The sequence below is a fragment of the Vipera berus genome (genome assembly GCF_964194415.1).
Source record: "Vipera berus genome assembly, chromosome: 1".
Taxonomy (NCBI): Eukaryota; Metazoa; Chordata; class Lepidosauria; order Squamata; family Viperidae; genus Vipera; species Vipera berus.
In genome coordinates, this window is record NC_138202.1 from 57,970,672 (window position 1) to 57,978,058 (window position 7,387).

Sequence of the window (7,387 nt, forward strand, 5' to 3'; positions counted from 1 at the left end):
TATGTCATCTGTAATTTCATTAAGAGTGTCCTTCACTTTTAATCGCACTATTTTCAAAGAAAATCTGTTAAGGAGGAAATACTCAAACAAATGCTATTTTGAAGTACCCTGAGTCTTGGAAGGGTATCCCATCTTGCATCATTACAGGTTGTTCTTGAATTATAACCACAATTGGGATCAGAATTTCTGTTGCTAAGCAAAGTGGTAGTTAAGTGAGTTGCACTTAATTTTATGACCTTTTATTGCTAAACGAATCACTGCAGTCATTAAGCAAATCCGACTTTCCCGATTGATTTTGCTTGTGAGAAGGTCACAAATGGGGATCACATGATCCTGGGATGCTGCAATCATCATAAATACGTGCCAGTTGTCAAGCTCTCAAATTTTCTTCGCATAACCATGGGAATGCTGCAAGGATCATAAGTGCAAGAACTGGTCATAACTCACTTTTTTCAGTGGTGTTGTACCTTCAAATGGTTGCTAAATGAATGGTTTAAAGTCAAGGAGTACTTGTATTCCATAAAAGAATTGAATGCATAAACTGTAAGCATTGCTGATATAATATATTCATTAAACAGTTAAACTCCAGTAATTGTAAATGGCCAGTTAGCGTTATTGCATCTGGAGTTACTATGAATACCCAAGTAATATTTTACCCAATTATTACCCCTTGTAATATGTGGCCAAAGAATCTTTCATTATAGTAAATTGAAACTTAGTACATTTGCTTACCCACATTATATTGCTCATATTTCAACAGTTGTGCATCTTTGCCTAATTATCATAAAGTCATAAAATGCATGGGGGTGAAAAGTCATAGTTAAATAAAAATGTAACTGTATATCAATAGACATTGGTCTATATAGATAATGCCTATGTAGACATTGGTTTGAGAGAATAGAAGAGTTTTCTAAACAAATGTTTTATTGTATCAATCAATTAGACGCTATGGAAACAGCCAGGAAATTAGATTTAGACCGGGAACAGGAGAAGGCTTGCAACCAGCAGGTATCAGTCATAATTCCTGGGAAACAGGGTGTGTGGGAGGCTCGATCTATGTCACCATAACTCCTTAGATGTATTGATCTATTTGGGACAATGTTAAGTAAAAAGGTTTTGGATGAAATTATGACTTCCTTTTGTAATACATTACAGTTCCAAATGCCTTTGGGACCTAGAAGAATGTAGATATTAGGTGAAATAGATTCTTAGTTATTTTAATGCCATAATAATTTTTTTTAAACAGGAAAATGCAAAATTCACAGTGGAACCAAAACCCATTATAACTTTATACCATAACAAATATACGTACAGAGAGCCAGAATTATCCAGTGATAGATCAAAATTGTTAAACTATATGTTAAATACTATTAGCACTGAACTATGGTAAAAGCCATAAAGTCCAGATCTTCCTATTCAGTTCAGTGAGAATGAGTTTATATAATTTAAACCACATGTGTCCATCTCAAAGGTCAAACCTATGCCACCATATAGGCAGTTATGACTAGCTGGACTCTCATCCACATTCCCCCTCCCAGCATCAACGAACTCTAAAAGCGATAGAGAAAAGATGGCTACATTTCCATCTGTTGCCAAAGCAAGAACATCTGATGTTAGCAACATTGACAACAAGTTATATTTAAAAAGTGAACCATTATTAAATAAAGAATCAACTTTATGTTCTCGAAGCATAGCTGGTATAAACAGTATTTTTAATTTAGTGGGATGTAATTGATTTTTATAAGCTAGTTTCATCCAAACCATATATGGGGTTTTGTTTTGGTTTTGGTTTTTTTGCATACTCTTGCTTACAAAAGCTATCACTCTTTTCCTGCTATGTTTTTATACAATGTATTGTCTTCAAGAGTCAATGTAATTATTGCAAAAAAAATAATGACAAAAGGGTTTTATGAATTTTATTTAAGAAAAATATTTAGGAATATTTCAACATTCTTTAGACAGATGATTTAAGAACTGTATTCCAAGACATAAATGAATCATACCTATTATTTCCTAAATCTAAGATTTCATTTATTTTTCATATATATTAAAAAAATATTTTAAAACTGTAGTTGAGATAATACTGTTTCCTATAATCACAACTTTTATCTCTCATGCTAAGCATCCAGAATTTTAAAAAGGTCAGAAGCTGTATTGCTATTGAACTTCCCTTAGTGATCAGACTGAAAATGTAAGAGAAAAATCTTTAATAAAATATTTATTAGAGCCATATACACAATTTCTATTTTTTACTTATTAATCTTTTCCATACAGCTCCTGTATTCTGAAAGTTAGAGGGAAAGGATGAATCAATCGACTGTTGGCGTTTATTTTTATTTTTGTAACAGGTATGTAATATGCATATATTTCAGCCCTAACCCACTAAGTTCATACATTATGTTTAATATCCTTTATCGAATAAACCACAATTGGTTAGGTACACAGAATATATTAATCTGTAAGTTATGGTTTACTCAGCATAATGGCTAATTCTACATATTATATTAGTTGAAAACAAACCAAATCACATTATGGCCTCATATGCAATCTGAACACTGCCTGTCACTTTTCCCAGACCCACTCCTCACTGATATTAATAAAGACTTGGATTTGGAGTTTTGTCAATGATACTTTTCTAGCCAGTTCACAGTTTCTTAGCTCTGTAGGAAAGAAATTAGATGACATTGTCTCTAGTATGAAGCAGAAAGATAATACCGTACTATGCAGATAAGCCTATATCATACATCCCTCTGAGTGTAAACAATCAGCTACAAAGAAATTAAAAGGTAATCTAGTTTCCAGAATCACTACACCACAAGTCCAATACCAATAATATTGGCATGGTATTTTGCCATGTTGACTGAGATTATAAAAGTTATCTTCAGGCACATTTAGAGCCTTTAAAAAGAAGATAAAAGTTCATTATATAATAAATGTACTTTATTTATTCTGATAATATTTTATTCAGTTAACATCAAGCTATGCAGTAATACTGTATTTTGAGTAGCTTGCACCATATATTTATTCCATATCATAAAGAAACAACTTGCTGTATAAATCATCCTAAGAGAAAAATAAAATCAGCCCCAATATATATAGTATATAAATAATAGATATATTGTTAGTTTAGTTACATAATTATAATTATTAACATATTAAATAATAATAGTTAAAAAGATTTTTAAAAGTTGAAAAAAATGCCTTCATCCAGTACCAAAATGAGAGCAATGCTTTTAGATTGTATATCACCACTAAGAAGACCATCTTCATTCTGACTAGCTACTGATTTCACTTGGCAGAGGAACCTAAGCAAGATCTCAGTCTATTAAAAAGAGAAAAGAATTAAAGCAGCACTTTGAATGTGCCTGAAATTTAGTTGACTGCTGCAATGACAAAAAAATGTGCACAGTGATGTCACAGCCTTTTCTACTGGTGTCTCATTGTTTTCCATGTAAGTCATGAGATTGGTAAGCGATGTCATCTCTCCCCATCCATGGACCTTTTTGCATACACATGTGAAGAAAATATGGAGCAACTTTTGAAACAGCTATACTAGCCAGAAAAAAATATGCAGTTGCTTTAACAATTCAAGGAGAGGTCCCTTCTTTATTCTTCCTGACACTGTGAAGCACCTGTTTGGAACCTTTGCACAGCCCTATTTTCTAATGATTCATGAATATTGTCAATAATATTCAGTTAATATGCAACCACCCTCATGTTAATGAGTTAGATAACTCTTTAATTGGTTCATGTCTGTATTTCAAATTTGTTGAATTAATCTATCTCATTCTACACATAAATCATGTTGCTTTTCTTTAAAATGGTATGTATATTTTAGATTTGGCAGTCTTGGAGTATTTCTGCAAAATTATACTATACCATTGCCCCTTGAGTAAGTTTTATGTCTACCCTCTATATTAATGTTAATTTATTTTAAAAAGTAGTAAGTCCTCATATATGCAGATAGGTTTTTTGTTTTGCTCAATGACATTTTTTGTTATTACTATTGAATCCTTTCAATAAAACAATTATGTCTTAAAATATATTGCAGACAAGACTACTGCCTTTCAAGTATGAATTTCAGTTCTCATAATTCCAAATCTGTATGGTTCTTGAGATTATGAGAACTAAAGTCCAACACATCCAGAAACATGAATTTAGATATTCACAAACAATGAAGGTAAATAATTGGCAGTTATTAAGGTATGATATGTATTTAGTTATTTTATGCTATTTCAATTTGATTAAAGCTAAGGAATATACAGTCATTAATCTGCACAGTAACAATATAAGAGTTTAAAAACAATAAATATAACCTTTTACAGTAAGTAAAACAAAAACTTCAGTGTACTATGCAGTATGTGTAGTGAGGCATCTCATTCAGATATCAGAGCAAGAGTCATTTCATCTCGTCTCCAAGGCCCTCTGAATGTCTAAGGCAGGGGTCAGCAACCTGAAACAGTGAAAGAGCCACTCGGAACCGGTTCCCTCACAAAAGGAAAAACTGGGAGCCGCAAAAAATGTGTGCATATGCGCGTACATGCGCGCATGTGCAAAACAAGGTTTGACTGAAGAGTGGAGCCAAGGTGAGATATGCACCTACCCTGCATATTTGAATTGATTGGTTGAAATTTTTTAGTCCCACTTTTTTTTGGGGGGGACTGGACTGGACATGGCAGAGGACTGGGAGCCGCAGGAGATGGCTGAAAGAGCCGCATGCGGCTCCGGAGCCGCGGGTTGCAGACCTATGGTCTAAGGTCTAAAAGCTTTCAGAAAATAATGTATTATTTCCAGGGCCAAGCTATTCCACAGGAGAAAAAGGCCCTCCCTATGTCAGTTTCTGAGCACCCTCCTGGCAGAACTGCCAATAACAGGGAATCTCAGTCAGCATTTCATGTACATTGGATGGGCAGAAGCTACTCAGAAAAGCCGGTCTTGAAAATAATCAGATAACCCAGGCTTTTTAGATAATGACAACTTCTGTTTGCAAAAAGGACACTATTTCTGGATACTGTGGGAATGAAGAACAAAGAAGTATAAACCAAGGCAAAATAACTAAGGTGTCCTTCAAAACAAGATTAACATACTGTAAACAGTATGTATAATTGTACTGTTCATGTTAATAAAAGTAAAGTTTGTTGCTTAACTAGTCTTCGTCAGACCAATTTGTAAAAAGTACAGCTGCTGTGAGAAATCTGAATTACCTTGAAGATTTGGCAATTCCTCTGAATAGGATGAATCCCCATCTGAAAACTAAAATCCTGCAGTTTGGAGGCTACTTCAAGTCAAGCTCTATTCCTGTTGATTGCATGGATGTTTAAATACATTTTTCTTACCAGCAATACAGCAGTGGTTTGCCATTGCCTTCTTCCAGGACTGACTTTTGACATCCCAGTCTTTACCAACAGAAAAGAATGTTTGGAGCTCAGGATTGAACTGTGGGGTCCTTGGTGCTCTCTGCACTGTTTAATGATATAGAAAACCTTAACACTGATGAATTACCTAGTCTGGTAATGAAATGTATGCAAGAAAACAACCAAGTACAAAGAGCACAAAGGACCCCCATCCCAGTCTGTCTGTCTTGGGATTTCCTGGTAGTCTCCCAAGAATTAATACTAAATACCACTTGCTGTAGTAAGATTAAAGGTACAAAGATACAGTATATCTATTATACATTATATATTACTCACTATCTTTCTCCCAACATTTGCAATTCTTAAAAATTCTCAATATTGTACCAAGTCACACTTGATTCATTTACATAGAACTGCTATGTATAATTTGCAACTGTTATTTCATTTTTTTCTGTCGAACAGAATTATTTTAATAGTTGGATACATTGAAATTCTGGTGAGGAGATGATAAAGTAGACATCGGTGAAGGAGAGGGACTGCAGCACAGCTAAAATTAGCAGCCAGATGGTGGATCCTGGTCCATAAAATCTCTCCAGAGAAAGGAGAGATCATGAGATGGTCCAGACAGCTGATCCTCATGAGGAGACTGCAGGAACTGAGGCTTTTGTGGTCACTGTGTGAATTGAACATCTGGGAGTCAAGGGATTCCAACAAAGGTTACAGTCATAATCTACCCCAAATGGGCAAAAAGTTCATCCAAGCCTCAATTTTTAATCATTTTTGGAATGCCTTTTTACTACTTTTCAAATATTAATGACGTTTGGAATAGCAAGTTTGATGACATTCACTGAGCAAATTTTCTTCAGTCCTTAGCGAAACAAGTTTTCATTACAATTTAAGGATGTAAAAAAAAATATTGGAAAAAACAACTCTTGTTTCTTTCTGTGGTCTCAGAGCCATTATTACTTCAACCTACCCATAGAGTTCCAGTGATGATCTGTAGATATTGGTTACAAAGCATTTTTACCATTCTAGCAATATGTAAACAGGGCTACAACAATTACAGAAAGAGTGAGCACACTGTATGTTCACAAATGCACCTGGAAAAAGGCTTTTAATTGCAGAAGGAATGATATCTTTGTATCTAAGAAAATTTCTCTCCATAATAGTGGGGTTGCAAATGGTCATACAAATTCACATATCATGGTGTAAAAAACATGGATGCTGGGGAGATGGTCAAATTTATTTTGTATCCTTTTATATAGAGCAGGAAGAAAGAACTTTTGTTTTTCCAGGACTGACAGGAATTTAGGATGGGGTATTGAGTGAAACCTATTCTTTCCACCCTTTTTTTGATCATTGAACAGGAACGCTGTTTGATGCACTTGGTTTTCAGTGTTTTATTATATTTATTTAATTGATTATTAATTGTAAGCTAGCAATAGAAGAGAATATTTTTAGCTCACAGTTGAATTATGGAGTCAAGCCAAGTCTAAAAAACAGTAACATGGCATTCAGTTAAAATAGCCATCAATAGACACAGGGATAAATGTTACCTACATACTATCCAAAAGAGACAATAAAAAAAACAAAATGTAAACAAAAAGATCAAAACATCTCACCAGCAATCAACACCCAGATGAGGAGAAATTAATACCAAGATTAATATTAGATCAACAATCAAGACGCAAACAATACCCCAATCAAGGAACTACCCAACAAGCCAACAGTAAACCCAATCAAGGAACCACCAAGACTACTCCCACCAACATGGATAGGCAAGCCACTAGTGTATAAAATGACAGCAAACAAAGTAAGATGTATAAATAAATAATATCCTGTCTTTATTATTTTAATAAATAACTCAAGGTGGCAAACATAACCAATACTCCTTCCTCCTCCTATTTTCCCCACAATGACAATCCAGTGAGGTGGGTTGGGCTGACAGAGAGTGACTTGCCGAAAGTCACCCAGCTGGCTTTCATGACTATGGTAGGCCTAGAACTCATGGTTTCCTGATTTCTAACTTGATG

At 34.4% G+C, this 7,387-nt stretch overlaps 1 long non-coding RNA gene across 1 annotated transcript; it reads left to right on the forward strand.

Moving 5' to 3' along the window:
• Positions 1-2,126: 2,126 nt before the first annotated feature.
• Positions 2,127-4,063, forward strand: LOC308667612. The gene is made up of 3 exons (XR_014026332.1): positions 2,127-2,191; positions 2,275-2,348; positions 4,052-4,063. It is a non-coding gene; the product is annotated as an uncharacterized lncRNA (long non-coding RNA).
• Positions 4,064-7,387: the final 3,324 nt, after the last annotated feature.